Source organism: Dama dama, chromosome 4 (assembly GCF_033118175.1).
Source record: "Dama dama isolate Ldn47 chromosome 4, ASM3311817v1, whole genome shotgun sequence".
In the NCBI taxonomy this organism is placed as follows: domain Eukaryota; kingdom Metazoa; phylum Chordata; class Mammalia; order Artiodactyla; family Cervidae; genus Dama; species Dama dama.
The window spans coordinates 32,255,736-32,271,937 of NC_083684.1; the positions used below are offsets into that span (position 1 = coordinate 32,255,736).

The 16,202-nt window shown below is 38.1% G+C and overlaps 1 pseudogene; it reads left to right on the forward strand.

The window, feature by feature from the left end:
* LOC133055035 (SNRPN upstream reading frame protein-like) overlaps positions 1 to 16,202 on the forward strand; it is a 225,128-nt pseudogene that overhangs the window by 88,730 nt on the left and 120,196 nt on the right.

A 16,202-nucleotide genomic window follows, 5' to 3' on the forward strand; every position in this document is an offset into this window, starting at 1 on the left:
CTCAGTCAGTAAAGAATCTGTCTGCAATGCAGGAGACCCGAGTTTGATTCCTGGGTCAGAAAGACCCCTTGGAGAAGGAAAGGGCAACTCACTCCAGTATTCTTGCCTGGAGAATCCCATGGACAGAGGAACCTGGCTGGCTACAGTCCATGGGGTCGCAAGAGTTGGACACAACTTAGCAACTAAACCACCATTTATCCATGTAGTAGCTAATGTTGCTTTGGGAACACTGATTCACAGATCTGATTTCTCCAATAAATAGGAAGCTCCTAAGGACAGAAACCGTGTCTTCTCACCCTATCGTCAGTAGTTTGTTCAGCGGTCTAAAACTTAGCAGGTGTTCAACAAACAGCTGTTAAATGCATATTAAAAAAAAAAAAATCTTTGGTGGTATTTGTTGTGGTGTATTCTTTCTTTCTCCACCTTCTTCTCTTTTCTTCTATCATTATCATCATTGTCATCATCATCCTCTTTTATCCTCTCTATTTCCAACAACAAAGAAATAAAATGTCTCCCAGCGGGATTCATGCAGATAAAATGAAAGCAATGTTGCTGTTTAGTGGCGGAGTTGTGTCTTACTCTTTTGCGACCTCATGGACTGTAGCCCACCAGCCTCCTCCGTCCATGAAATTTCCCAGGCAAGAATACTGGAGTGGTTGCCATTTCCTTCTCCAGGGGATCTTCCTGACCCAGGGCTTAAACCCACATCCCCTGGATTGGCAGGCAGATTCTTTACCACTGAGCCACCCGGGAAACCTGAAAGCGATATTGCAGACATTCAAATGTCCTCTGGGATACCTATCAGCTTGTGGATCTTTGATATTTTTCATTTGAATCTCCAGACTTTTTTTTTTACGATTTCCCAACTCTATTCTGTGGAGTAATTCGTTGGACTTCATTAATCAGTTTGCTTATTTTCTAGCTTCCTGTTATATTCAGCTGATGGGGACCTAGGACAGTAAGAGGAGAGTGAGGGTAGATTTCTCTCTACTAGATTTAGCTTTATGTGGTGAGTTCTTGTCTGCATGCCCATATTTTAGGGTATGACATGTTTTAGGAAGAATGGGCAGCACAATATGGCTGAATTATAGTGGATATTCGTGGGGTAATACCCGAATGGAGGTTGGACTAGATTAGCTTTGCAGAAGCTTGAATGTATATTAAGAAATTAGGACTAGACTAGGTCAGTATTTTTCAGTCTCTTTTTTTTTTCTTTCATTGAAACTCTTTATTGAAAAATTTGTGTTCAGAAGACAAATAAGTAACGAAGAAAAGGAGGTTCACTCCCAGTGGAAGCCAGGAGCCCTGCCTACTTTTTCCACTCTACCAGTTGCTTCTTATTCAAAGGCAACTACACATCTACCAACTCCCTAGGATTTCAAAAAGCACAGTCTGAAAACCTGCTCTAGGTTAATGGGAAATCATTGGATCCATGTTTCAGAAAGAGTACCACCAACTATGGAGAGAGGAAGACCAGTCTATTGCTATCATGGAAGGGGAAGGTGATGAGGGCTCATAGTAAAGTTGTGATGGTGAAAGTGAAGAAGAGGGACAGATGCACAGCCAGGTCAGAGGTAGAGTCAGTGTGACATTGTGATGTCTTAAATATAGAGTGTAAAAGAAGTGGGAGTACCAAGATTGTCTGGGGTGTTCTATTCAGCTTAGATTGACTAGGAAATTCTGGGCAATACTAGGAAACAAGCATGAGAGAACTGTATTTCCCTTGTTACAGAGCAGGGGGCTGTCATGCTGACAATATAGAGGGCAATCCTCAAGAAAGAAAGAAAAAGCTCCCAGAAAGAGAAAGAGATGATGAATGAGTGTCTAGAATAGAACACAGTCCATTTTTCCATTATTCAAACATGAACTCCTTCAAATAAGACTCAAGCTGGAGAGCTCTAAAATCTTAATGGTTTGGAAAGGGTATAGGGGACCCTCCAAAATATTATAGAGTTGGGTTGGGTGTGAGATGATTGTGGGGAATGACAGGCAAAGTTTGAAACATGAAAGAGGTCAATTAAGAATGTATGAACAAGATATGAGTTCCACAAACTCAAATACAGATTCTGAAATTTACCAAAGCCCATATACTAATTCATCATTTAAAAATGATTCAGGAGTTAATGGATACTTAAAGGGACTTAGCAAATGGATAAAACATCTCATGTCGGTATCTTTCACTCTTCTGATCAAACATACACATGTTGCTTGTCCTTGACAACACAGGCAGCTGACTTATAAACCATTCCTTTCGATTGTCTCAGCAGCCAATGCCCTCAACCAATGGGCATTCCTGTCATCTAATATGTCAGTAAAATCTATTGGCTCTGCCTTCCAAATGTCTTCTGAGTCTATAGACTTGTTTATATCCCTTCTTTTACCATTATCCTCTTTTCCCGGTTCAGTAACATGGCTTTCCTATTCTACTCTTGTGTTTTCCCCTCCATCCTGCTCCCAACAAAATCCATTTTTCAAAGAGCTTTTGAAATGAGCTTTTGTTGTTATTGTTGTTCAGTTGCTAAGTTATGTCTGACTCTTTGTGACCCCATGGACTGCAGCATGCCAGGCTCCTCTCTCCTTCACTATCTTCTGGAGCTTGTTCAGATTCATGTCCATTGAGTTGATGATGCTATCTAACCATCTCATCCTCTGTCTCCTCCTTCTCCTCCTGCCCTCAATCTTTCCTGGCATCAAGGTCTTTTCCAATGAGTCGGCTCTTCGCTTTAGGTGGCCAAAGTATTGGAGCTTCAGCTTCAGCATCAGTCTTTCCAGTGAATATTCAGGACTGATTTCCTCTAGGATTGACTGGTTTGATCTTGCATTCCAAGGGGCTTGCAAGAGTCTTCTTCAACACACCAGTTTGAAAGCATCAATTCTTCAATGTTCAGCCTTCCTTATGGTCCAGCTCTCAAATCTGTACATGACAACTGGAAAAACCATAGCTTAGACTATATGGATCTTTGTGGGGAAAGTGATGTCTCTGCTTTTAAATACACTGACTAGGTTGTCAGAGCTTTCCTTTCAAGGAGCAGTTGTCTTTTAAATTTTATTTATTTATTTTTGGCTATACTGGGTCTTTGTGACAGCTTTTTCCTAGTTGTGGCAAGTGGCAGCTACTCTCTAGTTGTGGTGCGTGGACTTCTCATTGTGGTGGCTTCTCTTGTGGAGCACGGGCCGTAGGGCGCGTGGACTTCAGTAGTTGCGGCATGTGGGCTGAGACGTTATGATTCCTGGGCTCTAGCGCACAGCCCCAATAGTTGTGGCTCCTGGCCTCAGTTGCCCTGAGGCATGTGGAATCTTACAGCCTGGGGGTCGAACCCATGTGTCTTGCATTGGCAGGCAGATTCTTTACCACAGAGCCACCAGGGACCCCCCCACCCCCCCCCACCCCCCCCACCCCCCCCCCCCCCCTCGCCAGAGCGAGCTTTTAAAAATGCAAATCAGATTCTGTTACTTTCCTTCTCAATGCCTTTATTGCTTTCCCATACCTGGCCCCAGATTTCAAGGCTGTATACACTTTGACCGTACCTGGTTTTTAATTCCTTTCACTTTTGCTACCTCCACCCAAGACTACCTACAAGTCCTTGGTTGCTCCATGCTGACTACATTGCCTTTCTTGTTGTTCCTGAAATATACAGGAGTGGGCCTTTGTGGTAACTTTTTTCCTCTGTCTGGAATGTGATTTTCCTAAATTGAGCTTCATCCCTCACTTTTTTTCAGGTCCTTTCTCAAATGTTATACCAAGAGGCTTTCTTTGAGTGCTTAACTAATGGTCTTGTTCCCTGTTCCCATTCCCAAGGCACCCCTTAATCCTTTCATGTTTCTTCATATACTTTTGTACCCTAGAAGTTGTATTTTATTTGCCAGTATGTATCTGTTTAAATGTAAGTCTTTGAGGGTGGGAACATTAACCTTTATTGACTGTTGTTAAATCACTAAGACCTCATACGGTCCCTGGCACATGGTTGACAATATATATTATTTGATGGTATTTTTTCTTTTTTTAAAATTGAACTATAATTGACATGTAATATTTTATTAGTTTCAGGCATATAACATATTGATTCAATGTTTGTGTATGGTATGAATTGATTACCATGATGTGTAGTAACCATCTGTCTTCATACCCAGTTATTGCAATGTTATTGACTATATTCCCTATGCTGTATATTATGTTCCCATCATTTACTTATTTTGTAACTGAAAGGTTATACCTCTTAACCCCCTTTACTTGTTTCACCCAGCGTCACACCTCCCTCCCCTCTGGTGACCACCAGATTGTTCTCTCTACCTATGGCTTTTTTTTGGTCTTGTTTTATTTATTCATTTGTTTTGTTTTTTGGAGTCCATATGTAAGTGACATCATACAGTATTTGCCTTCCTCTGTCTGACTTATTTCATTTAGCATCATACCCTCTAGGTCCAAGCATGTTGTTTCAAATGGCAAGATTTCGTTATTTTTTATGGCTGAGTAATATTCCAGCATGTGTGTGTGTGTGTGTGTGTGTGTGTGTGTGTTTATCATATCTTCTGTACCAATTCAATGATCAGTGAATGCTTAGGTTGCTTATATAATTTGGCTGTTGTAAATAATACTATACCAAACAGAGGAGCATTTATCTTTTAGAATTAGTGTGGTTTTTTTTTTTAATGGTAACTTGATATATTAATCAGCTGTCTGTCTTCCACCTTACATATTTCTTCTCCTGATTCTTGCTTGAATATATGCTGGTTATCTAACCTGCACCAAACCAAAGCCTGCCCTCGACTCAAGTAATAAGATTTTTTCCAGTGTGGAGGAGAACTTCACACTTGTTTAGGAATTGGAGTGTCTGAATAGAATAATTTATTTTGCAAAATATTATGAAATCTGGATAAATTAGTTGTGAAATAATGGCATATATAACTGTGTGAATAATCAGACATCATCATATATCCAGCAGTATACCAGAGTGTTTAAGGATAATTTCTAGAAGAAAGGGAACCTTAAATCTGTAAACATTCTCTTCAATGACTTCTTAGGAATTTTTGCTGAGAATTTGCAGAAAAGGATCAGTTATTCTACGACTGTCTTAGAATCTCTTGGACAACTTTGAATCATGGTTGTATGAGAATTATTATCAAAGGCATTAGAGTTCAAAAGAAGTCATAAGGGGTTTTTCCTTTGATAATTTTTAAAAATAGTTTTTTACAAATATTCTTTTTCCACTGTGGTATATCCAGGATACAGTTCCCTGTGTTATACACTAGGACTTTGTTGTTTATCCATTCTAAATGTATTAGTTTGCATCTATCAACCCCAAACTCCTAGTCCTTTGATAAACTTTTTGAACCATTATACAGTTAACTTAAAGTTCTTTAAGAGCTGACTCACTTACTCTTCTCTTCATATGAATATTTTGATTCTATTTGATAGAAGTATCAAGGAAAAAAATTTTTTCCTGATCTAAAGCTTAATTTTTCCTTTTCTTAATCTCATGCCATTACTCTTATTTCTATCTCCTTGTTCATATTGCAATGAACATTTTCAGCCTTGCACACCTCAGCTGTGTTTCTGGATCTAGTGAATTAGATTAAATTATTCTGCCTCTCTCTTGGCTTTGTTCCATCCTTTCTCCTTATTCTTTCGTGATACTTTCTCCAGTTTAATTCCATATTTTCAGCGTTAAAGTGCTCAGGGCTGAGTCTAGCAACTCATCTGAAGGAATGTATCGTGTCATTGCTCAGTCGTGTCCGACTCTTTGTGACCTCATGGACTGTAGCTGACCAGGCTTCTCTGTCCATGGGGTTTTCTAGGCAAGAGTACTGGAGTGGGTTGCCATTTCCTTCTCCAGGAGATCTTCCTGACCCAGGGATCGAACCTGTGTCTCCCGCACTGCAGGCAGACACTTTACCCTCTAAGCCACCAGGGAAGTCCCAGGAATGTATCAGATTACTTTATATGGTGTTTGTTGGCTGTCTGGTCATGCCAGGCATTCAGCCTGTTGCTTTTTGCATATACTGTCTTATTAATCAGACAGCGATTCTGTGAGGTGTTATCATCATTCCCATATAAAATGAGATGAAAAATTGAATCAGATGAAAGACTGGGGTTCAAATCTCAGATCTCTTACTGAATCCAAATCTAAGGTTCTTTCTGCTCTACCATACAGCAGTAAGCCAGAGTTCTTTTCAGTAACCTTTATAAGCTAAGATCTAATTGACTTTTCACTTCATTTTCCATTTAGCTTTATTGAGATATAATTGATGTATACCATTGTGTATGTTTAAGGTGTACAGTGTGTTAATTTGATACTCATATAGTTTTCAAAACGATTACCTCATTTGTGCTAGCTAAAACCTCCATCACATCACATAATTACCATTTCTTTTTTTGTGGTGAGAACATTTAAGATTCAGCAACTTAGCAACTTTCAAGTATGTAATGCAGTATTATTTACTTTACTTAGCTATACATTAGATCCCCAGAACATATAACTTTTAAAATTTAATCTGATTAAAAAGTACACGGAAAAACTGAATAGATACTTTCCCAAAAAAGTCATATAAATGGCCAATATGTACAAAAAAGGTATTCAATATCACTAATTGTCAAGGAAATGCAAATCAAAACCACAATGAGATATCACCTCATTGAAATCAAGAAGACAAGAGATAACAGGTGTCGGTGAGGATGTGGAGAAAAAGGTGTCCTTGTGCACAGTTGGTGGGAGTGTACATTTGTATAGCTAGGATGGAAATAAGTATGGAAGTTCCTAAAAAAAAAAATTAAGAACTACCATATAATCTGGCAATCCCACTTCTGGGTATATATCCAAAGAAAATGAAAACAGGATCTGAAAGAGATATCTTCACTCCTATGTTCATTGCAGTGTTATTTATTTATTTATTTTTTGAACAAAGCACTTTTATTTTTTTCATTTATTTTTATTAGTTAGAGGCTAATTACTTTACAATATTGTAGTGGTTTTTCTCATACATTGACATGAATCAGCCATGGACTTACATGTGTTCCCCATCCCCATCCCCCCTCCCGCCTCCCTCCCCATCCACCCCTCTGGGTCTTCCCAGTGCACCAGCCCTGAGCACCTGTCTTATGCATCCAGCCTGTGCTGATGATCTGTTTCACCCTTGATAGCATACTTCTTTCAATGCTGTTCTCTCAGAACATCCCACCCTTGCCTTCTCCCACAGAGTCCCAAAGTCTGTTCTGTACATCTGTGTCTTTTTTTCTGTTTTGCATATTGGGTTATTGTTACCATCTTTTTAAATTCCATATATATGCGTTAGTATACTGTATTGGTCTTTATCTTTCTGGCTTACTTCACTCTGTATAATGGGCTCCAGTTTCATCCATCTCATTAGAACTGATTCAAATGAATTCTTTTTAATGGCTGAGTAATATTCCATGGTGTATATGTACCATAGCTTCCTTATCCATTCGTCTACGGATGGGCATCTAGGTTGCTTCCGTGTCCTGGCAATTATAAACAGTGCTGCGATGAACATTGGGGTGCATGTGTCTCTTTCAGATCTGGTTTCCTCGGTGTGTATGCCCAGGAGTGGGATTGCTGGGTCATATGGCAGTTCTATTTCCAGTTTTTTAAGGAATCTCCACACTGTTCTCCATAGTGGCTGTACTAGTTTGCATTCCCACCAACAGTGTAAGAGGGTTCCCTTTTCTCCACACCCTCTCCAGCATTTATTGCTTGTAGACTTTTGGATAGCAGCCATCCTGACTGGCGTGTAATGGTATCTCGTTGTGGTTTTGATTTGAATTTCTCTGATAATGAGTGATGTTGAGCATCTTTTCATGTGTTTGTTAGCCATCTGTATGTCTTCTTTGGAGAAATGTCTGTTTAGTCCTTTGGCCCATGTTTTGATTGGGTCATTTATTTTTCTGGAATTGAGCTGCAGGAGTTGCTTGTATATTTTTGAGATTAATCCTTTGTCTGTTGCTTTGTTTGCTATTATTTTCTCCCATTCTGAGGGCTGTCTTTTCACCTTGCTTGTAGTTTCCTTTGTTGTGCAAAAGCTTTTAAGTTTCATTAGGTCCCATTTGTTTATTTTTGCTTTTATTTCCAATATTCTGGGAGGTGGGTCATAGAGGATCCTGCTGTGATTCATGTCAGAGAGTGTTTTGCCTATGTTCTCCTCTTGGAGTTTTATAGTTTCTGGTCTTACATTTAGATCTTTAATCCATTTTGAGTTTATTTTTGTGTATGGTGTTAGAAGGTGTTCTAAGTTTCATTCTTTTACAAGTGGTTGACCAGTTTTCCCAGCCCCACTTGTTAAAGAGGTTGTCTTTTTTCCATTGTATATCCTTGCCTCCTTTGTCAAAGATAAGGTGTCCATAGGTTCGTGGATTTATCTCTGGGCTTTCAATTCTATTCCATTGATCTATATTTCTGTCTTTGTGCCAGTACCATACTGTCCTGATGACTGTGGCTTTGTAGTAGAGCCTGAAGTCAGGCAGGTTGATTCCTCCAGTTCCATTCTTCTTTCTCAAGATTGCTTTGGCTATTCGAGGTTTTTTGTATTTCCATACAAATTGTGAGATTATTTGTTCTAGTTCTGTGAAAAATACCGTTGGTAACTTGATAGAGATTGCATTGAATCTATAGATTGCTTTGGGTAGTATAGCCATTTTTACAATAGTGAGTCTTCCAATCCATGAACACGGTATATTTCTCCATCTATTTGTGTCCTCTTTGATTTCTTTCATCAGTGTTTTATAGTTTTCTATATATAGGTCTTTCGTTTCTTTGGGTAGATATACTCCTAAGTATTTTATTCTTTTTGTTGCAATGGTGAATGGTATTGTTTCCTTAATTTCTCTTTCTGTTTTCTCATTGTTAGCATATAGGAATGCAAGGGATTTCTGTGTGTTAATTTTATATCCTGCAACATTACTGTATTCATTGATTAGCTGTAGTAATTTTCTGGTAGAGTCTTTAGGATTTTCTATGTAGAGGATCATGTCGTCCATTGCAGTATTATTTATAATAGCCAAGATATGGAAACAGCTCAGTGTCCATCAGTGGATGACTTTTCACTGTAATTCCTGGATTTGCTTTATTTTTTTTAAAATAATTAATTAATTTATTTTACTTTACAACATTGTATTGCTTTTGCCATACATTGACTTGAATCCTCCATGGGTGTACATGTGTTCCCCATCCTGAACCTCCCTCCCACCTCCCTTCCCATCCCATCTCTCTGGATCATCCCAGCGCACTGGATTTGCTTTAGAAATAATGCCTTAGAAGGTTTTTAGTTGATGATGTCATAGACATTAGTTATTATTTCCTCTGTCAACTCTCACCCTCCCCCATTCCTGCTCTCAACTCTTAAATTTTCCATGGTGCATTTTTGGTTGTTTGCTTGTGTCTACATGTCTAACTTCTCTGGATTTCTTTTGATAATTTAATAGTCTTTATCACTGTTTGCAGTGCCTCCTCATACATTACTATTTGTGAATTTCATTAGCAAGTTATTTGCTCCCTCCTTCAGGTCATTAATGAAGATGCCAAATGAAACTCAATCCATCAATCCCTGTGCCACCCCAGTAGCAAACTAGGTACTCAGAGTTTTATGATTATTTCTTGTTCATGACTCTTGAGCCAGTTCCCAAATCAACTGAGAGTACTCATAGCCAAGCCAATTTCAATTAATTCTGCAAGGAGAAATTTCATGAGCTAAAGTAGCACCTGCTTCTCTAAAACTAAGATGGATCACTTGCATTCCCTCAACCTACTAAAATTAAAGTTGTGTCCAAGCAGCAATTATGGACCATTTCTCTGATGATATTAAATCTTTTCTTTTTTGAATTTCTCTTTATCTCATATTTTTCTTGACCAGAAACTGTTTCTTAAATATGTCTATTTTTCAGTTCCATGTTTAAAAACAAGTATGAATACATATGCTTTTGACTTTATAGGTTTATGTAATAAAAATTACATAATTTTTAAGTAAGCATTATGTAATAAAAAATATACAGGTTTTGGAGTCAGCAGTCTTAAGTTTAAATCTCTGCTGCCCTACTTCTTAGTTGTATGGTTTTGGACAAATAATAACTCCTCCTTGTCAATGAAAACCTCAGAATAATGTAACAGTGTAATAAAATTCATAAAAATAACAAAAATTTAGGGATAGTAATTCCTATCTTTCTGTTTTTCAGAATTTTCATGAGGATTAGAATTGATGAAATGTAATAAATACTCAACAAAAAGTAGCCATTATTGAATTGAAATTTTTTTCCTTCATTTACAGAGATTTCTGGACCTACTCATGTACTCTTATAATTGTGTTCCATAAGTTAATTTGAAAGTAGTCAAAAGTCCAATAAGAAAAGAACAAGAAAGTTTAATATGGAAAAAGATCAACCTCACTAGGAATTAATGAATTTCAAATTTAAAAAATGAGGTTTTATTTCATACTCACAAGACTTATAAAAATTTCATTGACCAGGACTTATTTTCAAATTGGCAAAGATGTAAGTGGTGAAAAAGAAATGCAGACACTGTTTATGAGAATGTAAAAATCTATCACTTTTCTCAGTATTTTAAACTGTTTTCCAAAGTTGAATATCAGTATGACTTTATAAACTTGCAGTACTAGGGAATCTCAGATATATATAAAGAGTTCATTATATAAGATGTTCACTGCAGTACTGGTTATAACTGTGAAGAAGTAAAAATAAGTAACTTACTAGAATGGATAAACAGATGTATGTATTGATAGCACATTCATTATTGGAATTCTATGAGTTAGGAGTTAATGAGGCTGCATGTGGTAGAGAACCAACTACTGTACCTTAACTGAAAAGAGATTTTGCTCTTCCCACTTAACATGAGGGCTTCCCTGGTGGCTCTGATGGTAAAGAACCCACCTGCAATGCGGGAGACCTGGGCTCGATCCCTGGGTCAGGAAGATCCCCCAGAGGAGGGCATGGCAACCCACTCCAGTGTTCTTGTCTGGAGAATCCCATGGACAGAGGAGCCTGCAGGGCTACAGGCCGTGGGGTCCCAAAGAGTCGGACATGACTGAGTGACCACACACACACACACACACGCACACACACACAGAGACATAGACACACACACATGCACACACACACACGCACAGAGACACAGACACAGACAGACAGACACACACACATGCACGCACACACACACACACATGCACACACACACACGCACGCACACACATACACACACAGAGTATGAAGTCCAGAGGCAGGACTACCTGTAGCTGCTATGGTGGCTCCACAACGCCATCACACACACACACACACACACACACACACACACACACACACACACACACACATGCACACACACAGACACACACACAACACGCATACACACATACACACACACACACACACCCCTACACACACAGAGTATGAAGTCCAGAGGCAGGCCTACCTGTAGCTGCTATGGTGGCTCCACAAGACCATCAAGGATCTAAACTTCTACTTAGTATGGTAATTTCTAGGTCCATCCAGGTTGCTACAAACAGCATTATTTTATTCTTATTTATGGCTGAGTAATATTCCATTGTATCTATGTACCACATCTTCTTTATCCATTCCTCTGTTGATGGACATTTAGGTTGCTTCCATATCTTGGCTATTGTAAACAGTACTGCAGTGAACATTGGTGTACATGTATCATTTTGAATTATGGCTTTCTCTGGGTATATGCCCAGGAGTGGGATTGCTGGATCATATAGTAGTTCTATTTTTAGTTTTTTAAGGAACCTCCATACTGTCCTTCATAGGGGGGTTGTACCAATTTACATTCCCACCAACAGTGTAGGAGGGTCCCCCTTTCTCCACACCTTCTCCAGCATGAGACTTTTTGATGATGGCCATTCTGAGTGTAAGGTGATATCTTGTTGTAGTTTTGATTTGCATTTCTTTAATGATTAGTGATTTTGAACATCTTTTCATGTGCTATTTGGCCATCTGTACATCTTCTTTGGAGAACTGTCTAATTAGATCTTCAGCCCATTTTTCCATTGGATTGTTTATTTGTTTTTAATAATGAGCTGCATGAGCTGTTTGTATATTTTGGAGATTAATTCTGTGTTGGTCGTTTTGTTTGCAAATATTTTCTCCCATTCTATGGGTTGTCTTTTTGTTTTGTTTATGATTTCCTTTGCTGTGTAAAAGCTTCTAAGTTTATTTAGGTCCAATTTGTTTATTTTGTTTTTATTTTCATTACCCTAGGAGGTGGATCCAAAAAGATATTGCTGTGATTTATGTCAAAGAGTGCTCCGCCTCTGTTTTCTTCTAAGAGTTTTATAGTATCAGCTCTTATATTTAAGTCTTTAATCCATTGGGAGTTTATTTTTGTGTATAGAGTTAGAAAGTGTTGTAATTTCATTCTTTTATGTGTTAACTGTCCAGTTTTCTGAGCACCACTTGTTGAAGAGACTATCTTTTTTCCATTGTATATTCTTGCCTCCTTTGTCATAGATGAATTGAGTATTCTAGAGCAATCCCAAGCAGACTTTGCTCAATTGCATTAGCTAGAAATTTAACTGCAAGAAGCTTGGAAAACATTGATTGATTTTTCAGGGCACATGCCTACATTGAAAACAATATTATGTTTCTCTTAGAAAGAAAAGAGGCAAGGGTATGTATCGCGGCTCAACTACTGGCGATGTCTGACCACTCTATTTAGCAGCTGGAAAAAAGAGAACTTTATTTGAATTTATCAATCTGGATAGACCTCAGAAGCATAGTTTGAGTGAAAAATCTAAGGAATAGAACAACACCCATGATAAAATACCGTTTATGTGATTTATTTTTTTTAAAAAGGCTACACACAAAGTAATACTATCTGTTGTTTATGGATGGGTTTCCCAGGTGGCTCAGTGGTAAAAGAATCCACTTGCCAAGCAGGAGATACAGGAGACGTGGGTTCTATTCTTGGGTCAGGAAGATCCACTGGAGGAGGAAATGGTTACCCACTCCAGTATTCTTGCCTGGGGAATCTCATGGACAGAGGAGCCTGGTTGGCTACAGTCCTTGGGGTCTCAAACAGTTGGACACAACTGAGCGACTGAGTATGCATACACGTTGTTTATGGATAGGTATGTATGTATTAAAAATGCAAAAATATATCTGGGAAAACCATACAACTTGGGAGAATAGGAGAAGGGAGTAAAGCAGGGCTAGCTACAAGGGAGGTTTCAATTGTTTTTTTAATGTGTGACTTCTAAATGAAAGTTCTAAAATTAAAGTAAATAATATGAACAATTTCTGAAATTATATATTTAAGAGTTTGCTTCTAAGTTATTTGAGTTGAGTCTCATCTTCCAGGTGGCTAGCTGCAATGGCTTTCTGTTTTCTGAATCTTTTCTGTTCCAGTCTTCTTAGATATAAAAGAATCAACCCTGAGGTGACAATTAATTAAACTGCTATAATTATTTTCTGAGAATGAAATCTGTCATTCAAAACCCATAATAAATATTTTGAGGAAAAAAATAATAAGAAAACATAAATAGGAATTTGCTTTTGGCAATCTATTAAAATATTTACTTTTGTGTAAGAATGAAATAGTTCCTTATGTTATCCAATGCCCTCTGCATTCTGAAATTCTTAGGGAGGAAATTACAAAGATGAAAACTAAATGGCATTTGATACAAGGATCCAATTGAATCTTTTCTTAGTATTATATGTTGTATTATAAAACTGTTATGAAAATACATTGTTACACAAAAGTGATAAATCTATAAAATTCTTTCCCAATCCTAAACCAAGTTTAGAGCTTAAAATATCTACTGAGCAATAATGAGATAATAAAGGCCAGCATAATTGATAAAAAACTTTCATTTATGCTGAGATTTACCTTTATAATTTCTACCATTTGATTATACATTTATTCGGTAAGCTTTGATTAAACATCTTTTATATATGAGGACTTTGCCAGATACGAGGAGTTCTGATACTACAAAATTATTACTCTGGCGTTTAAGAAGCTAGTGGAGAACATGGACATGTAAAAAAATGCCATAAAAGTATGAAAAAAAATATGAAAAAGTATGAAAAAAAATGTTATTAACAGAATCAGAGACCCCTGCCTACCACTGGGATGCTGTGCTGTGCTTAGTCGCCCAGTCAGGCCCTGTAGCCCACCAGGCTCCTCTGTCCATGGGGATTCTCCAGGCAGGAATACTGGGGTGGGTTGCCATGCCCTCCTCCAGGGGATCTTCCCAACCCAGGGATTGAACCCATGTCTCCCTCATTGCAGGTGTATTCTTTACCATCTGAGCCACCAGGGAAGCCCATTGGATGGGACGATGGAAAGTCTTAATTTGTTTAGTTTCTGAATCAATTAGTCTAGACACCAGCAGGAAGTGTATGGCACACTCAAAGCAGGATAATTTGAGGTCGGTTGAATAAAGGACCATTTTCAAAGTGTGGCCAGGAAATAAAGACGCTGCAAGGCATAGTCGTGTGTACCACCTTTAAGTTCAATGCGAGAAGGGAGAAGAAGTGGTCAGTCTCCTACCCCCTCAGACCTCCGGTCAAGACTCTCCATACTGAATGTAAGCAGAAGTCATAGGGCCTGGCCACTGATAGGTGTCCTGCATGTAGGTGACCCTTTTAGGAAAGAAAATTGGTGGGGAAGGGTCAAGATGGGGCAAATACAATACCTGGTCATATGGTTTTAGGTGGCTTTAGACAAATAAGAAGCTCCCTGGGAAACTTTGCAGTGGGGGAGATAGACTATAGGTGGGCTAGTCTGGGTCAGGATATTGTACACAGTTGTGAACAGAAGAATGAAAGAGAAACTTTTGTTTCTGGGTTTAATGTGGTTGAGATTTAGGGAGTGTATTGTGTACTGGGATGTGTTATCCTCATTAAGGAAGATAATCCCTCTTTTCCATTCAGGGTGAAATGCAATGTCGAAATGAAATGGTCCGATTCTCTGATTATGAAGTGTACATTCACTTTATGCCATGGTACTATAGAATATTGTATTATAGATTCTAGTTCTTTCTTTTGAAAAAAAATTTTATTTATTTTTGGCTACATTGGGTCTCAGTTGCAGCCCATGGGCTCTTTCATTGTGGCAGGCTTCTACTTGGGCTTAGTTGCACTGTGGCATGTAGGATCTTAGTTCCTGGATCAGGGATAGAACCCATGTCCGCTGCACTGCAAGGCAGATTCTTAGCCACTGGATTTCCAGGTAAGTCTTTCGGTTCCCTTTCTTTGGCCCCCTTTCTGAATTCTGTTGATAAGTTCTTGTGGTGAGTTTGTTAACTGTTGGTGAGTCTGTTAACTGTTGTAGTTTCAGTATAATGATGTAATGATAAATAGAAAATATGTCAGGATAACAGTTGTAATACTAAATGACAATATCTGTGATTTCTACTAGACAGTTGAATGAAATGTTAAAATTCACTTGGAGGCTAACACAAATTGAGATGTCATTTTTCCCATACAAGTTTGTAACTACTGATAGTCTGTGGACCTCACATTAAAAAGTCCCATTTTAAAATTCATTTGCAGTATCTTTGAACATATCAACTGAATTTTACAGTCATTCAATTCATTAAACATAGGATGAATGGATATCTTATGCCAAATATTGTGCTAAGGAGATACATACTGAGGGAAGTTTTTCTTTTTTAACACTTCAGAATTCTGCGGAAAAATGCAATTATTCCCAAATGACTAGTCACAAAGCATTAGAATACAATAACTGAAGATTTCATCTACTACTTCATTGAGGTAATTCATAACAGAGTGATACTCATGGAATCATATACTGTATTTAATGTAATAAAAATACAAACTGCTAAATTGCTACATTGAAAAATATAACCTTTTTATGACAGAAGTTTAGCCAATTATAGTCATTGTTAATTCTTACAGTTGGACACAAGTCATGCCTTGTTTCAGGGACTCGACTGCAAAGATTATTAATATCTTCCATTAAATGTTGTTACAGATGTATTACATTTAAACACTTTTTGTTGAACTGAAATGTAAATAAACACAAGTGCACATGACATAAACGTCCAATGAAATTTCACAAACTAAATATACCCAAGAAGCAGAATATGAAAGTGCTCCAGAAGCCCCTTGTTACTCCTTCCCAAACAGTGTAGCCTCCTCAGTGTCCTTGACATCTAACAGCATGCATTCATTTTTACCACCATTGATAGGGGTTTGGATAATA